The 15,863-nt window shown below is 38.5% G+C and overlaps 1 protein-coding gene and 2 pseudogenes across 1 annotated transcript in view; all 3 read right to left on the bottom strand.

The window, feature by feature from the left end:
- The window catches only part of LOC137234942 (nuclear factor 1 X-type-like), a 2,160,399-nt gene that overhangs the window by 557,710 nt on the left and 1,586,826 nt on the right, over window positions 1-15,863 (bottom strand). The window lies entirely within an intron of this gene.
- LOC137234281 (AP-3 complex subunit mu-2 pseudogene) lies at window positions 1,543-3,680 on the bottom strand (annotated as a pseudogene).
- Window positions 11,981-13,329, bottom strand: LOC137234282 (uncharacterized; annotated as a pseudogene).

Here is a 15,863-nt window from a genome sequence, read left to right on the forward strand (position 1 = left end):
CCTCGTCAGGATTTCTATCTGTGGCTTGCACAATCCTCGTGAGGATTTCTATAAGTGGTTCATATCACCGGCCACATTACATACACGGCATAATTTACATTTGATTAAATTTTTGCTTAGCACTATTCACATAAGATTGCTATCTGTGTTAACACATTCAATCAGAATTCTTGTGTTCCTAAAGCTTTTACTTATATAGCGCAATCACAGCAAAAACGAAAACACTCTTATAATTTTTTGTTGTGGTTGCATTTACACCAAAGCCACTAAGTCGTTTACCTCCGAGCTCGACACCTTCAAAGAGACAAAATATTCAAATTAATAAAATCAATGGAGACTTATATTAGATTGGCTGATTCCATAGTGGAGTTTGAACAAGAGTTCAACTCCACCCCGGCCGAATCCCGGAACAAGCACACCCTTGCGCTACTGCAAGAGGAGCTAAGGGCACTATGGAAGAAGACCAAGTCCACATATGAAAGTCTTCTCGGCAATTCTGAACTGTCCAAAGACGAGCTCAGCTCATTAAGAAAGAAAAATAAAAGTTGCTTTGCATGCTACCTGCAATGCATGGTCCTACTACCACCCTCCAGTGAGGGAGACTTGTAACTCCCAACTGCTCTAACAACCCCCTTAACCCAGCTCTCGTTCACCCCGAACGAGGCCAACAAATCCCATAACCCAGCTCTCGTTCACCACGAACGAGGCCAACAGAAGCCTAAAGCAGATAAACTATCTGCCACCGTATACCAAAAAAAAAAAAAAAAAAAAAAAAAAAAAAATTTTTATTCATATCACCACCCGAATATCTAGCGACTCAAAACATCCAAACATCATGCCCCAGGATGATCAAGAACGTTCCAATTTAAAAATATGTTCGATTCACAAATTAATGTCTTGTCGGGAGCAAAAAGCCCCCCCCCCTCCCCCCCCAAATGTGATTACTGTTCAGTAGTCCATAGTATGCCGAAGACAATTTTGGATACTCCAATAAATCATTTTGCTGTATTGACTCAAGAAGCTTTGCAGCAATATGAAGAACATTGTCAAGTATCATCAGCGTACAGCTTAAAAACACCAAAATTTACGTCATTTCCGCACAAAGCATTTTTCAAAATAAAAAAAAACCCTATCGAAATGCCTTTCCAGCGCATCGGATTGTTGATCTCTGTGCACATCGATGTGTAATATACGATTACCGTATATGCATATAAGTTTTTTGGAAAATGTATGGTATATTCAATTTTCAACGATTACTAAACACTAGAAGCATCAAGTAAAAACTAGGGAAATATGCCATTCTAAAGCCCTCCATCACATCCTTAGCATATTGGCGCCGCGTCTTTTGACATCGAAAACATATTATACAACAGGACGAATAAGCAAATTAAGTAGAAGTTGAGAAAGTTGTTATCAACTAAAATTGAATTCATTATATGAAGAATATAACATGCTCACTTAAACATATACATGTACCCTCCCGCCAAGGTGGTATATAAATTAGTAAACAATTTCTTAATAACTACGACAATCTCACCTGACAGCATAGTAATAATTAAGTCAATTGAGCCATCCTAGCGCACGCAAAAGTTTCCGGTGTAGGTGGATCCATGGAGTCGAAATGCACCAACCCTTTTAGGTCGAGTCCTTTTTTGGTTGCAACACAACGGTGCCTACAAGTAAGGGATGAGTTGGTATCATGCTCACATGGGTCAGTTTTTTTTTTTTCAATTTACCTAGGTTTGACAGAATGTCGTGACCGGGGCCATCTACGAAGCGGGATGCCAATTGATTGAGAACCCCTGTAATAAGCTGTGTCGAACTCAGCTTCTTTGCGATCTTCAATATGCGTATGCACGGCTTCTTGCTCCACTTTGAGCTTAGTCTTTAGCGGTTGATTGATGTTAATGCGAAGCTTCTTGTTTTTTATCTTCCAAGAATAGCTCCATCATAGGATTGGGATTGAGCTAATTCTCATCATCGGCACATACCAGCAATTTAGCTTTCATTAAAATTTGTAGCACCTGTTTGAGATTTTCCAAACTAATTTGCGTACTTTCTTGCAATTGTTGTAATGTGAACCTAGTTTTATCATTAAATTGTAAAAGTACAGCCATTTGGAAAGTACTTGTTTGCAATGCATAACGATTTCGGAAACAGTTTGTTACCAAATCACATTTACACAATTTATACAGCCAATTAAGCTTACGACCTGAGTGACGATTTGCATAGAACTCATTAAATTGCTGTACAGATCGTTCCCATTCGAATCCTTATGTGGTGCTTTGATTAAATGGCCACGAGCTTGATGGAAGTTTATGATTGATTTTCCTCAGAGGGGTATATATATATTTCTAATCTAACGTATTCACATTAACACTATCTCAATATAGTCTATTTCCAAAAATGGATCTTTCAGCCATAGTCTTATTTACATTCGCAAGTGGAATTTTCCCGCCTTGGTTATGTATTTGATACCTTTAAAAGGTTTATATTTTTCACCAAACATAACAAGACGATTGACTTTGAGTCCAGAAACAGCCAGTTGCGATATGGAAAATTGCATATTAATAGACGGTTTTGCATCGATGTTAGTGCTCCCGGGTGTAATGGAAACAGTGCCTCTTATATTTGGGAGCTTGGTTACATCAATGCGCCCCACATCCCACGATAATGTCCTTGGAACTGAGTATAATGTATATTTACCTTGATTTGGTGTCAATATACAATTTGACACACATTTCGGCATTGTAAACTCAAGTTTAACTCTATCCACGGTACGTCCAAGGGTAGTACGTGGCCCCACTGTCAAATCTAAACGGCCTTGTTCGCCAGTTTTGATGGAGAAATTATGTCTTATATAAATAGGAATAGCCACAACAGATTGTGAACTTATGTGGTAGATCATTAAACGAAAATTGCCAGCTGGTGGAATGAGTGAAAGCAAACGTTCAGATGCCCAACGTTTAAAACGTACACATGGACGGAACGAGACATCGTCAAAAGGACGTGGATTCATGAACGAAAGCGTGAGATCTGGCATACCCGAAAGCTCGCAGCAGCAGTCTGCATATCCCTGTATTTCAGCAAACACTGTGGAGCCAGATTTATCAATAATTGCATCAACTTCTTCAATCACATCGAAATAAGCTTCATTATTGTTAGAACGTACCCCACTGCGACGCCATGGTATAGCTGATAGCTGACCCGATGGTACGATAGTACTGACGTTGCCTTTGCCGGTTACAGTGTTGGCTATGGTACGTAATATATTTGGTGGTCTTATGAGTTCTTTGAGTATATTACTTTCAGTGGCAAGCGGAAAACCATTATCCAACATTTCATCAAGTAACTCGTAAACCACAACATAATTTTCCTTAATAAGCGTTTCGGAACAGTCACCAAAGTAATCTTGAAAGGCGTCCATTACTCGATGCAGAAATTCAATAACGAATAGTGGCGGTACGTCTCGCCTACAAGCAGCCACCAACGATATGCCAGTACGCCGCACGGTGATGAGGTAGTAATGTGGTGTTGCAATTACGGGAGGAACATCGAATGGAGATTGGCTTTGCGCATCCAAAAAAAAATAGTCGCACACCGACCGTGATACGAATGAACAAGTGTTTTTCGAGAGAGACATCCCCGCTGTTGTTTACAACAAAGAGGCTGTGTGTCATTCTTTATTCGGTTTTTTTTTTTTGGTTATCAAAATCTAATTTTGCAGCTTTTTGTGAACTAAAATACATTTGTTAAGAATAACATGCCAACACTCTGGTAAATTTACGAAGAAAACGGGTTGTTTAAACTCGTGGTAAAATTTTCTTGGTTTCAAGGCGACTATAGTAAATGCAACATCGGTCAACGTTTTCGTATATGCTACCTCCACCTTTGTGCAATTCTCCATTGAAAACGATTTGGACACACTTTCAGTGTACCTGAAATGAAATTAAAAAGAGTACCTGAAATGAAATAAAAGAATGAAAGATTAGTAAATTTAGAAAATTATAAAAAAAGGGAACGATACCGGCATACTTATACTTACCCATTACAAGTTTTTCTTCATAGTAAAAATTCATTCAAAATGTATCTATACTCATTTCCATGAATGAATGTCATTTTGAATGAACGAAACAAGGTTGCCACTCGATGACATTTGTTTTTTTCGGTTCTCACGTAGTAAGCACATTGCGCGCGATCCAAAGAGTATCACAACTCGGATCCGCGGGATCCAACAAACTCGAGTGTTAGTAACCGAACAAAAAATCAACTAACGAAAACCCTGAAGATACAGCCTGGTTTCACTGAAAACACACGCGCCAGGTTGTATTTCGATAGTTTTCCTGACATTCGGCCGTCCTTTTGCTTCTTTCTGTTTTTTGAGAAAAGTTTAGTTTGAAAATTTGGGCATAAAAACACAATCAAAATCAGCCTGCTTGGGAAAAAAGGGGGGTTAACCACTCGAGACCGAAATAATTTTCGCGGTTTATCTGTGCATGATTTTGTTTGTGTTTTACATTTTAAACATGTCACACTCAATAGTGGTCTCGCTTTCATGACAGAAATTGCTTTGTTTGTGTAGTGAAGTTTCGACAGACTTTCGTCAGTCCCCTTTTTGCTTGAAATCCCAGCAGGAATAAAGTAGTGTCATCTATGCTTTCGACGTTACAAACAAGGGAGAAATTAAACTTTTTAGAGCAGACTTTAAATTTAATGTCGCGTCAGGACTCAGACGCAAGCTGTCCCTAAATACCGTCTTGACATGACCATTATGTATCAATACATTGCAATGGGCAGCACCGCACAGCGGTCTTATTCCAACGATTGGAAAGAATGAACAACTGACAGCTCTATAAATTGCCACACTCGTTAGTGTAGGCTATTCCCGCAGAGTTGTGTTGAAATCAACAAACACACCACAATTTGTGATTCTCACACAACACAGCTGTCTCCTTCCAACGATTGGAAGAATGAACAACTGACAGCTCCACAAATTGCCACACTCGTTAGTGTAGGCTATTCCCGCAGAGTTGTGTTGGAATCAACAAACACACCACAATCTGTGATTCTCACACAACATGGCCCAAATCAACACAAAGAGTGTTCCCAGACAGCGAGTAAAGGCCTCTTTACATTTGTCGCACATTTATATGCACGACGTCATTCGACTAGTCATTTTACAGGGATTCATAGGTTATATTCACAGCCGCATTTGTAGGGCAACTACAAGGAGCCGTGAAAATACAGGGGTAACTCGTGATACCACCTGCTACACAAATGTAGCGTATATTACCGCATATTGCCTGTATTAGGCAAACACCAAAAAATGACTGCTTTCAATATCAGACTTTCATTATGATGAGGATATTTACCAAAGTCAAAGATACCTTTAGGCGTATCTCAATAAAATTATATTAAATATAACAGTGGTTTCAACCACTACAAACCCATCATTACAGCGACAGAATAACTTAATAAGATTATTCGTTCCACACAACCCTTTATCCCGAGTACGCCAACCACAAGCTCGACCAATTACGCCTCTACTCTCCGCCCATACGCCACCCAACTCCCTTAAAATGCAAACCAAATAATAACAAGTTCCCGTTCCAGAATGACGGGTTTCTCGGTCAAACGCAACAAGACGGAGCAACGCGTTGACTCCTTCACCGTCTCCTGCCGGTTGTGCCAGAAGAACCACGGCATGCGGCTATGCCCGCTGTACAGGGGAATGTCGGCAGAAGAACGCCTCCGGGCCGTCCTTATACACCGGCACTGCCCCAATTGCCTATCGCCGTTCCATCGGTTAGAGATATGCCCTAGCAACGACCGTTGCCACCGCTGCCGTGAACCACACCACACTACGCTTCACATGGAGGACGAGCAAGCACGGCCACGTCCGATCCCTTGCGGGGAGCGCGACGACGACGAAAGCGACGAGGTGCTATCGATCAACATCACCGAGGACACACGATCGTGGGCCCAACAGGTAGAAGAGGAAGAGAAGGAGATGGAAGAGTTCACGCGAAGTGCAGCCGCCTTAGCCATCGCCCCAACGACCAGTGGAGAAGCACGATCCTTCCGACCGCTGCTTCAGCATGAGAAGCAGAAAAATAATCAGCGACACATGGAACACGGGGATGGCGCGGAGACGCGTCCTTTCCGCCCATCGCACCGCAATGCCAGTGGGCGCCGGGGCGGCGCGGAGCCGCGTCCGTTCCGCTCGACCCGACTCTCTACTGGCAGAGCGGCCCCGTATCAACCATACAAGAAGGGTACCACCACCACTATCGTTCCACATCAGGCGCACCCCGCCGGCTTCAGGACAGGGCGCTTACGGGAAACCCATGACGCGATGACGATCACCCGAGCATTTATTGCTATTGCTCCTACAGCAATCATACGAATAGAGGCAGGGGGGCGCCTCCATCTGGTGCGCGCACTCATTGATCCCTGCGCGCCGACGTCCGTGATAGACGCGCACCTGGCCAACGACCTCCAACTCGAACGGCTTAATACGGCCAGAACTACGAAGTGCACACTAGTGTTGCGCGGGAAATACGGGGTAATGAATCGAGTCACGACTCAGGCAACGGTGGTATCACGGCATACGCGTCTCAACCCAACCGCGACGATTGACTCCTCGGTCACGGCACCCTTCCAATTTATGAGACTCGCAGACCCGACTTTCTATCGATCTGCGCCGGTCCTCTTAACACTCGGGGCCGACGTGTACGCCACCATTATGGTTAGTGGCACAGCCCCAGTAACGGTCAATGGGCTCCTCACGCAGCCGACGATCTTCGGACTGGTCGTTTCAGGAGCGTTCCAGCCATAACGGTCTGGCAGCGTTCTTACGCGTCTACAGCGACATCCAGCCTTCATATAATACATAATACATATTACATCCAATTAACCAGGTGCATCAAAACCAAGCAACCCCACGTACATGCATACTAACTTTCCCCTTTTTATTCACAGCTCCGCCAAGAGAGGCTGCATTAGTGCTGACCGGGAGGTCACAGGAGATCACATTGGATTTTTAATTTATTTTAAGTTATTTAATTTATCTAAGTTATCACGCCTCGGGTCGGTTGCTGGCGTACTCATCAGTTTCCTTTTTTGCTCTTTCGAGTTGCTCGCCGCAAGGGGGCCGGCATGTTTAGGCCACCAGCCTAAATATTCGCTACCACCCTAATGTACACTTTTGGCAATTTTAGTATTTACCGGTAACGGCCCACCCCTGCCGAGCGCTAACTTTAAAGGGGAAAACTCGACGAAAGTTAGCTATCGGCAGGTGGTGCGGACCTTTTTCGTTTTTTAAACTTTCTTTCTATTTTGGAACGTCAACGAGCCAGCAGCCAGCCCCAGGTGAGTTTCCTAACTTTTTTTCGAGTGTACATCGTAAAATCTAAACTGTGTTCTAGATTGTGAACTGCAAAGTGAACCTATTTCCTATAATTAAACTTTTGCCACTGTCACTTAAATTTTAATTCTTAACTTGCTATTTGCAATTAATCACGTTAACGTGTTAAGTGCATTTGGTAATTCGATTAATTTCTTCCTAACTGCACTACGGCACATTCACTCGGAATTGCTATTTATATTGTGAAATTAATTAAACTTCCTGACGGCCAGGAAATTTGTGAGTGCTTCACTTGTATAAACCATTATTGTAGAATATTTATTGTTTATAAATAAATTGTAACGAATCGGTAATAATTCTTCTCTTTTCTATTTCTTTATTTGCGTGCGATCGCGCCCCACGACACGGGTACCACATTCCCCCCGCAAACACATACATATAGTAAAAGGAGTAACGTTCCTCCCAAATGTCATCATGATATCTTCAACGACTGCCAAATTACAGCTTGTAAAACTTTTAAATTACTTTCTTTTAAAAGTGAGCGGTGCCACGCCCATTGGCAAAACTATACTAATATATATAATAATATAGAAATAGTGGGCGTGGTTATGGTCCGATATCGTTCATTTGAAATAGCGATCTGAGATGAGTGCCCAGGAACCTACATTCCAAATTTCGTCAAGATACCTCAAAATTTACTCAAGTTATCGTGTTAACGGACAGACGGACGGACGCACATGGATCCATCAAATTTTTTTTCGATACTGATGATTTTGATATATGGAAGTCTATATCTATCTCGATTCTTTTATACCTGTACAACCAAACGTTATCCAATCAAAGTTAATATACTCTGTGAGCTCTGCTCAACTGAGTATAAAAACTAAAAAAATTTTGTAATAATGTTGGAAAACTCATTGCTTCTATCATTATGATGGGAACACTAGCATTCCATTTGAAATTAAAACTAATCAAAAAGCAAAATGTTCATTAACGTGTGCCTTATTTAAGAAATAAGATAACTTTTTTAATAACCAATATTATACATTACTATAAAATATTATTAAATATTATGCACGGTGAAGTGAATGTTGATTTGATTTTCGAATAATTCCAAATGGAGAGTGCGACTATTTAGGAACCTTACTTTAAATATTAAGGTTTTCCCTTTTTTCTGTCAACAACTCTCATTACAACAAAGCGACCTATATAGCGTGTTATTGGCCTTTTATACGTATTCGAAAATGCATTCATCATCCACTTCGCCGTACATAATACGGCCTAAAAATTTATTGTTTTTGAAAAATCAGTACATTAGGTCTGTTCAATGAAAAAATGTGATTATTGGATTTTACTAATTTCTATCATTTCTCATATAAAAAAGCAAAAATTTCAGAATTCCAGTAACTTTATTTGTTTTTGAACAAGCCTATTTACATTAACATTTTTAAGACTGTAAATTAACATCTTAAACAGTGAACCAAGAAAATAGTTGTACAGTATAGGCTGTTTTTTATATAGAACAAGTAAGGAAGGCTAAGTTCGGGTGTAACCGAACATTACATACTCAGTTGAGAGCTATGGAGACAAAATATCACCTCGTAGTAAAATGAACCTAGGGTAACCCTGAAATGTGTTTGTATGACATGTGTATCAAATGGAAGGTATTAAAGAGCATTTTAAGAGGGAGTGGGCCATAGTTCTATAGATGGATGCCATTTAGGGATATCGCCATAACGGTCAACCAGGCCTGACTCTAGAATTTGTTTGTACGACATGGGTATCAAATAAAAGTGTTAATGAGTATTTTAAAAGGGAGTGGCCCTAAGTTCTATAGGTGGACGCCTTTTCGAGATATCGCCATAAAGGTGGACCAGGGGTGACTCTAGAATTTGCTTGTACGATATGGGTATCAAATGAAAGGTCTTAATGAGTATTTTAAAAGGGAGTGGGCCTTAGTTCTATGGGTGGACGCCATAAACGTGGACCAGGGGTGACTCTAGAATGCGTTTGTACAATACTGGTATCAAACGAAAGGTGTTAATGAGTATTTTAAAAGGGCGTAGGCCTTAAGTCTATAGGTGGACGCCTTTTCGAGATATTGCCATAAAGGTGGACCAGGGGTGACTCTAGAATGCTTTTGTATAATATGGGTATCAAACGAAATGTGTTAATAAGTATTTTAAAAGGGAATGGGCGTTAGTTCTATTCGTGGACGCTTTTTCCGGATATCAACATAAACGTGGATCAGGGGTGACTCTAGAATGCGTTTGTACAATATGCATATCAAATGAAAAGTGTTAATGAGTATTTTAAAAGGGAGTGGGCGTTAGTTCTATAGGTGGACGCCTTTTCAAGATATCGCCATAAAGGTGGACCAGGGCTGACTCTAGAATTTGTTTGTACGATATGGGTATCAAACGAAAGGTGTTAATAAGTATTTTAGAAGGGAGTGGGCCTTAGTTCTATAAGTGGACGCCCTTTCGAGATATCGCCATAAATGTGGACCAGGGGTGACTCTATAATGTGTTTGTACGATATGGGTATCAAATTAAAGGTATTAATGAGGGTTTTAAAAGGGAGTGGTGATAGTTGTATATGTGACGGGTTTTCGAGATATCGACCAACATGTGGACCAAGGTGACCCAGAACATCATGTGTCGGGTACCGCTAATTTATTTATATATGTAATACCACGAACAGTTATGCTTCCCAGATTTCAAGAGCTTTTGATTTCGCCCGGCAAAACTTTTTCATTTTCTTCTACTTAATATGGTAGGTGTCACACCCATTTTACAAAGTTTTTTTCTAAAGTTATATTTTGCGTCAATAAACCAATCCAATTAACATGTTTCATCCCTTTTTTCGTATTTGGTATATTATTAGGGCATTTTTTTCATTTTTAGTAATTTTCGATATCGAAAAAGTGGGCGTGGTCATAGTCCGATTTCGGTCATTTTTTACACCAATACAAAGAGAGTTCAGATAAATACGTGAACTGAGTTTAGTAAAGATATATCGATTTTTGCTCAAGTTATCGTGTTAACGGCAGAGCGGAAGGACAGACGGTCGACTTCGTATAAAAACTGGGCGTGGCTTCAACCAATTTCGCCCTTTTTCACAGAAAACAGTTATCGTCCTAGAATCTAAGCCTCTACCAAAGTTCACAAGGATTGTTCGACATATGGCATTAAAAGTATCCTAGACAAATTAAATGAAAAAGGCGGAGCCACGCCCATTTTGAAAATTTCTTTTATTTATGTATTTTGTTGCACCATATCATTACTGGAGTTGAATGTTAACATAATTTACTTATATACTGTAAAGATATTAACTTTTCTTTTAAAAATTGACTTTAAAAAATTTTTTTTAAAGTGGGCGTGGTCGTTCTCCGATTTTGCAAATTTTTATTAAACCTACATATAGTAATAAGAGTAAGGTTCCTGCCAAATTTCATCATGATATTTTCAACAACTGCCAAATTACAGCTTGCAAAACTTCTAAATTATGTTCTTTTAAAAGTGGGCGGTGCCACGCCCATTGCCCAAACTTTTATTAGTTTTCTATACTGCGTCATAAGTTCAACTCACCTACCAAGTTTCATCGCTTTATCCGTATTTGGTAATGAATTATCGCACTTTTTCAATTTTTCTAAATTTTCGATATAGAAAAAGTGGGCGTGGTTATAGTCCGATATCGTTCATTTTAAACAGCGAACCTACATAACAAATTTCATCAAGATGCCTCAAAATTTACTCAAGTTATCGTGTTAACGGGCGGACGGACGGACGGTCATGGCTCAATCGAATTTTTTTTCGAAACTGATGACTTTGATATATGGAAGTCTATATCTATCTCGATTCCTTTATACCTGTACAACAACCGTTATCCAAACAAAGTTAATATACTCTGTGAGCTCTGCTCAACTGAATATAAAAACTGCGGAGGTAGGCTTAGAAAAAAATTTCCAAAAACCAGGTAATTTAGTTAGAGACTTGAGATGAATATCTTGTCAAACTAAAATTAAATGGGCTAAAAACCGCATACTCAAAAAAAATTATAAAAATTCTTTCTAAATTTTTTAAAAATTTTAATGAAAATTCGTCGTTTCGCAGAATTAGTTTGCAGAATTTGTATTGCATTTTTTCGTATGTTTTGATCAAAAATTATCGAGATTATCTAAAAAACATTTATTCTTGAGAAAATTGCAATATTCATAGTGTACAACTTTTTTCTTGGTTCACTGTATAGATGTTAAAAGCATGTAAACTTAGTTTTATGAATTTTAATATTTTTTTAAGTTTTCAATAAATATTCTACCGAAAAAATACACTTTAATAAAGCAAGGTGGAAAAATAGATTGTACAGCTTTTTAAAAATTGTTATTTCTCTTATTCCACAAGTTGTTTGTTCAAATAATCCTAGTATTCAAATAATACTTGTGTATTCACGTTAGCCTGCTTATCAACTTATCTGATCAATAAATATTTCGTTCAAGTGTATTTTGTTTTTGTAAACTGTGTCAAAAACTTAATCGCATAAGCTGATAACCTGATAAGCTGTCTCACCTGAATACCCAATATATAACAGAACTGCACACTTTTAAGTCACATATCCGCATGAAGTCGTGGTATGGTGGTAGCAGACACACAGTTGTTGTATTGTTTAAAAGGTTTGGAGGGCACAATGTGTAGTTCTTAGTAAAACGAACAGGAGATCGAGGCCATTGAAAACCTTAATTAAAAATGAGAGTACATTATTATATAAATCTTGCAATAAAAATATTATTAACTTACATACATATCATGGATCTGATCCCACCAACAATGAATTTCAGCGACAATTGAAAAGGAACGGCTCCTTCATTTATAAAATATTTTGCTAGTCTGTCTCTTAAGCGAAATACCTGTGCACTTACATTGCATCGATATGAACTTATGGATGGCAATGGACTTCCAACATCCTCCAAGTCATTGCGCCACTCTCCATTTACTGTCCCTTGCACTGTGTCATACCTTTTCAGGGCAATAACAACGGTTGTGGTCGTTTAGCATAATACAATTGTGCAGAACTAAACATGCTAAAACTATTTGCTCACAATTTTCTGGACAAAAGTCTATAATTTTTCGAAGAACACGCCAACGGGCAGTTTAAATTCCGAAACTGTTTTCGATGACTCGACGGGCTCTTGACAGCCGATAATTAAAATTGGTTTTATTCGAGGCAAAAATGAACCAGGGTATGGCCGCATTAAATTTTTTTCAGCGGGAATGCTGCATCGCCAACTCAGAAAAATGGGAAATTTGCGTCAGACCCTCTCCATAGCGGAGCGTGGATGTGGCAAACTGTTACTGATAAGGTCCTTTCCAAAAGGAGTTTGTCGGAAAACACCTACAAATATAAGAGGAATAAATAAACTCGTATTATCTTCAAATATTATTCAGTTAGTTACCTCCATCAGATTGCCCCCATAGCTGCCAATGCTGGCAGATGTAAAAGTGTACTTTGCATCGAAGGTCGCCATTAAAACTATGCTATACAACTTTTTGTAGTTGAAGTACAGAGAAGCAGAGTTTCTAAGGCAGGTGATGGCAATATGCTTGCCATAAATAACCCCAACCCAATTTGGCATATTCCACAATTTTAGAAAGTCTTCCGCGATCTCGGTGTATTGCGTCATAGTAGGTTCACTTAGATATGTAGGGGACAAAGTTGCCCACAATATTTCACACGTCCGTCGTTTTCTCCAATATATGCATTGAAGCGATTACTTCTAGAGGCGTTCCATGAGCTAGATACCTGAATATAATGAAATTAAAGTTAATAGTAATTATAGAAATGTGCAACAGCTTAACTCACATTAATGTTATCGCAAGTCGCTCTTCTGAGCTGATTTGCCCCTTAGGTCTATCCATGATTGGGAGCAGTAGATTTAACAACAAGTCGTAGAGTGGACGGGTCATTCCCGTCAAGTCAAAAAGTTTGCTATCATGGGATTTGTATTTTAAAAATACCTTTCGGAAATATACATTTGCGAGCCGATCCCTGTTTACAGGATGAACTGCCCATAGACGATTTTGGCGTGATTTTCTGCAACGTCTTCGAAGGCGGCAAACATTTAGAAACATTAAATCTAATTTTAATATGTAACAATTTTAATTGCAATTACGCACCCGATATTTAATATTAATGTTCTTTTAATAAAAATTAATTGAAAACATGAGACATTTCTTAAACGCGTCAAACATGTGTGAACTATCAGTTTCGCGAACAGCTGATTTTGAAGGGCTGTGCGCTATGCGAAGTATAATCAGAATTTTCTTTTGCATGCAATGTATTGTTATGATATGCACTGTTATGCAAGTATAATTGAACCATAAAGCGTTACTCACCCAATCCTCATCCGCATAGCCTTCTACCGGTTTGCCATTTTTGCAGTAGTGTAACTTTAAATTGATGGTCTTTGATAAGTATCGTAGGACATGTTTTTCACCAGCCTCATGTACGGTGTGGGGGTCTTGGTTTCTTTGTGCTAATGTACTTACTGTGTGCATAATACCTGGCCGCGTTGAAATGGCCAAGTCAATTAAAGATCCAATTAACGATTAATAGCTTGTTGCGTCTATTTTAGTGCACTTGTCATTTCTGCAGCTTACTTGAAAACCGGGATCTAGAGGTGTGTGCTTACCGGACGACATGATGTCACACCATACATACTCAATAACTCGTTTATATAGTTCTTCTGGCACACAGAAATCGCACTTGTCTTACCCTGACGTTCTTCAATTATGTTTAAAATTTTTATTTAATAAAAATAAATTATATAAAATATAAATTTTGCCTTTTCTTAAATGTATTACAGTAAAGTACTAAGGGGGCATTTAAAAATGTGGGACCCTTTAAAAATTGGTGCACCTCATTTAAAATCTGAGCCCAATATTCTCCTATATTGATAAACGTCTAAGCTCTTTGGTGTTGGGGGGTTGGGGGTTGGGATTGGGCGGTACTACAGGTGTCCAACTGCTACTTTTTGTAGACGAGAAAAAAGTCGGGTGGGTGGGGGGATTGGGGAGCAGTCGCTCGTGTGGCGTTCCATATGGAACTCCTTCAGAAAAATTGTTTTTGTGCGCACGCTAATGCACGCACGCTCCACTCAAACACCAAGAAAACAATCAAACACGAATTTTATGCTTAGTTCTAGTTTGGTTTAATTAGGTTTAGAAATAGTTTTGTTTACTGTAGAATAAGAGTATTTTTTGTAAGTAGTAGTACTTAGTTAATTTAACGTAGACTTAGATTTAGTTTTATTTTTGTAAATTTGTCGTACACGCCAAGTCTCTGCCAAAATTAATAATGATGGCCGCCTTTTCATTACGAGCCGACCTCCCCGTTTTCAACTTGTTTCAACACCTGTTGTCCATTCACAATAGACAACAGGGTTGCACCAAGTGGGAAACAGGGTAAGATCATAAGGCTGCTGTTACACCATCCCCCTTTTCGAAAAAAGTTTGAAGTCGACAAGTTGATCAGGTTTGTCGGCTTCAACCTTTTTGGGTGGTTAATATTCATCCCGATTGGGAAAAAAATTAGGATAATTTTGAGCTTTGCGGCAGATCTACCTAGGCTAACTTGGCTAGTTTAACTAATTACATTTATTTATATTTTTAGCCTGCATATTTACATGTATGAATATTAATAGTTTATTTATTATTCTCTTTTTTTCTGTAAGTAGCTTATTTTATTTAATTAATTACATTTATCTGTGCTTTAAGCCTACATATTTACATATATGAATATTAATAGTTTATTTATTATTCTCTTTTTTTCTGTAAGTAGCTTATTTTATTTAATTAATTACATTTATCTGTGCTTTAAGCCTACATATTTACATATATGAATATTAATAGTTTTTTTTGTTTGTTTTCTTTGTACTTCAAAATTTCATTTATATCGGTTTTGAATAGTAACTTATACATACATTTTCCATTTGTTTATTTTACTAACGCTACGTATTGTTTTCTATCGTTTGACATATTTTTATTTAAATGTGCTTTTACTTAAATTAAGTATGGTTTTAGAGTATGAGAAATTTTGATTTAAATTTGCTTTATTAGCGAAGTGAAAAATAAAAAAAAATCTTTTTTTTTTTACTATCTCAAAATGAAATTGGGTACATCCGATTGTATTTATCTAGGTACTCCTCTTATGCGGTTTTTATGTACCGTTTTGTATTTTTTATTTTCATTATCAAAAATGGTTACGTTTACACCGTCTATACTTGTTACTAGGTATGGGCCCTGATATATGTTTTTATGTTTTTCCCGTGGTTCTTTTTGAACTAAAACCATATCGTTTATGTTTACTACCATTGGTTGTGCATTTTTGTCATATGCATCTTTATTCCTTATTTTGTGTTTTTCTACTAACTCTTTGGCCAAGGCGTGGCATTTTTGCATTCGGTATTTTACTTCTTTTGAATAATTTTCGATATTATAAA

The sequence above is a fragment of the Eurosta solidaginis genome, chromosome X (assembly GCF_040869045.1).
Source record: "Eurosta solidaginis isolate ZX-2024a chromosome X, ASM4086904v1, whole genome shotgun sequence".
NCBI classification, from domain to species: domain Eukaryota; kingdom Metazoa; phylum Arthropoda; class Insecta; order Diptera; family Tephritidae; genus Eurosta; species Eurosta solidaginis.